The sequence below is a fragment of the Schistocerca serialis genome, chromosome 7 (genome assembly GCF_023864345.2).
Source record: "Schistocerca serialis cubense isolate TAMUIC-IGC-003099 chromosome 7, iqSchSeri2.2, whole genome shotgun sequence".
Lineage (NCBI taxonomy): Eukaryota > Metazoa > Arthropoda > Insecta > Orthoptera > Acrididae > Schistocerca > Schistocerca serialis.
Window position 1 is genome coordinate 77,229,486 of NC_064644.1, and position 3,418 is coordinate 77,232,903.

Below are 3,418 nucleotides of genomic sequence, written 5' to 3' on the forward strand. Positions count from 1 at the left end.
ATGGAATGATTGTTATGTAATGTACTGTAAATGACTTGGTGCATAGTTAGGGAACGTAGGGTTGAATGTAAAAGACGTGGGGAAGTCCCGCAGCTACGGACGTAGCCTGGCGCAGTGGACAAGTTGTGGTTGACTCGCAAGTGGCAACTTATCCTTTGTGACAGGTAACGAGTCTGGGCTGAGCAGTGCTATGGTTAAAACCTCGCTAGCAGTAGTGGATCATTGTGGCTCATATTATTGAAGTTTTGAGGCCAGAAGAACTTATGGGGCAGTATTTATGAGCCTCGGATGCTCCATTTGGTGATATCATTATCATGGCACGGTTTATGGCCATATAATTCCGACGCCAAGAGGCCAACAGTATTGCTATGACTGCATCGCCGCCGGGTTAATAGCTACTGCAAATTACCCCACCAGTACCGCCAGCCGTCCACTAAATTGTTCATATTTGGCACTCCGTAAATGGACCAGGTATTTATAAAATTTGGTTGGTTTTATAATAATTATTGTGGTGTTGCTAAAAACTCTTATCTTACACCTGTGTCTATCTCAAATCACAAACCTGGATAAGAATCCTATCTTAGTGAAGTTAGTTCCGAGTATCCTAATTTATGATGAGTATGTGGTTGAAATTGGATTTAATGTTGTGTTGCCATTTACACAGCCAATTATACTTTTGAATAGGTCGAAAGACTGCTCATCAGAGCAAATTTGTTATTTAAAGAGTTATAGTTTTTCGTACTTTACTTAATTAATATGGTTCAAATGGCTCTGAGCACTATAGGACTTAACATCTTTGGTCATCAGTCCCCTAGAACTTAGAACTACTTAAACCCAACTAACGTAAGGACATCACACACATCCATGCCCGAGGCAGGATTTGAACCTGCGACCGTAGTGTCCTCGCGGTTCGAAACTGTAGCGCCTAGAACCGCTCGGCCACCACGGCCGGCAAAGTTTAAGGACCCTCATGTGCTAGGCTAATTACTTAATGGAGCAATGCAGAGGTTCCATCAGGGCATTCTGTTTAGTTGCTCCAAACCGAGTTTAAGGAAGAACTATTTACTTTGTTATCTATTCTAATGCAGATTGGTTAATGAACAGGCATAGATTCCCTGTACTAAGTAATGAAGTTACAGATTATGATCATTAGCAGACAAACTCATTTAAATTCAGAATCATTTCGAGCTTTTCCCTGTTCAGTATTGTCACTAGTTTCGTGTGTGTCGGTGGTAAACTGATTCACCTAGTTCATTTAAGGTATGTGTTGTTGAGAGGCATATGTTACTGTTCATTATCTCACTGACCATTTGTTTGTTAGTAGCACATTTGTCTGCAAGCAAAGAGTTTAGTGTGTGTGTGTGTGTATGTGTGTGTGTGTGTGTGTGTCAAGGAAGGTTACGCCAGCATTTGCACTGCCTTCTGCTGTATCATTTTCCTGGACACAAGAAATGCCCAACTAGTCTGGTACTCCGTCGTCAGGCCACGAGTGGCCTACCGGGACCATCCGACCGCCGTGTCATCCCCAGTGGAGGATGCGGATAGGAGGGGCGTGGGGTCAGCACACCACTCTCCCGGTCGTTATGATGTTATTCTTGACCGAAGCCGCTACTATTCGGTCGAGTAGCTCCTCAATTGGCACCACGAGGCTGAATGCATCCCGAAAAATGGCAACAGCGCATGGTGGCTTGGATGGTCACCCATCCAAGTGCCGACCCCACCCGACAGCGCTTAACTTCGGTGATCTCACGGGAACCCGTGTATCCACTGCGGCAAGGCCGTTGCCTTAATTAGGCTGGCGACCGGTTTTAATATGTAATGTTACAACCTGCTTTTGTGCTGGAAGAACGTCTGTTCCTGACCCACCGCTTACTGTTGGTTATGCTTTACTGGAGTGTTTCGGAAACGAATCCTAGTTGTATTGTTATGTTTCCATTAGGTTGTCTCACGGTCACATCTCCAAAATCCAGAGGTATTGCCGTTGTAAGGTGATCGGTGGAATCGTTACACGCTGAATTCTTGGTCGTACAACAGAATGGGGCAAGATTTGCAGGCAGTCGATCCATAACCGGAGACGCCAACTCATGAGGAATTGTCTTCACGTCGCAGCATTTTTTTTCTGGAATCTTGTGTTGTTAGGGAATGTAACAGTGTCACCATGTGAATAGGTGTAATATTTCATGACACTGAAAAGTACCAAAGTCTCTGTAAAAGACGAATATCGTCTCCCACACTGCCCAAGGCGTTACACTTTGTAGATCGAAAACACATAAAAAAATCTCTTGCAAAAATACTTTGCCACGACGTGAGGAGATCTTCAGTTATTGCAGTTTCATAAAACCATAACATTAGCTAATGAAACAGCTTGCACTGGAAATAAGAGTTCCAACACACTCTCCGAAATCTGCGTCAAATATCCATGTGAAATGGTTGATATTTTAACATAAATGAGGGCAAATTGAACATTTAAATCGACGATTTTAATGACTATGTGTGAACAATGTGTATCCTAATAATGATTCTGTTAACGTATTTGAGTATTTGTTCACGATTTTCTTTTCGTTGTGTTCAAGATATACATGAACTACAAACTTTTAAAGAGAGAAATCCTATTTTGTATTCTCTTCAGTTTTCTGATGTTCTTCTTGATTTTTTATGGTGGAATGGTTCTTTTTATTGCTCTAAAGAAAATTAGTAACAATGCCATTCTATTTTCATTGATTGCTCTTTTCACGAGATTTTGTAATTTAAAGAGAGTACAGTTTTATAAAGCAAGAGTAAAATTATGAAAATTACAACAAAAAGGGGCAAGTCAGAACTTAAATTAACGGAAACTGTTTCATAATTAATCAGATTTCAGAAAACAGCATTAAGGATGTAACTATGAAAGAAAAAGGATTATGACCATAATTGTTATGTGTCTAGAGCTGTTCATCCATATTGAAGTACATGCCTGCAGTGACGTGGCTGGGTTTGATACCAGACACCTCTTAATGACATTTATCTACTTTCGTTTGAACAGTACATGGTTTGTAGACACATTCCATTCAGAACACTTGGCGATATTCTGTCTTAGCTCTGTCAGAATTCATATTGTTCACAACAAATATTTTACCTTCTCAAGAGCTATTTTATCCTTAGATATTATTATTTCCTCAACAAAGTTTTAATTTCCTACCACCTAACATCCTAGGTACATAAAATATTTTACTTGTGCTGAAGTATTTTATCAGCAATATTTTGACGGAATCCTCATGTTACATGGTTTGTAGACACATTCCATTCAGAACACTTGGCGATATTCTGTCTTAGCTCTGTCAGAATTCATATTGTTCACAACAAATATTTTACCTTCTCAAGAGCTATTTTATCCTTAGATATTATTATTTCCTCAACAAAGTTTTAATTTCCTACCACC

General features: G+C 40.2%; 1 pseudogene; it reads right to left on the minus strand.

Annotated features, from left to right (window-relative positions):
- Positions 1–1,668: 1,668 nt before the first annotated feature.
- On the minus strand, positions 1,669–1,786 carry LOC126413569 (5S ribosomal RNA; annotated as a pseudogene).
- Positions 1,787–3,418: the final 1,632 nt, after the last annotated feature.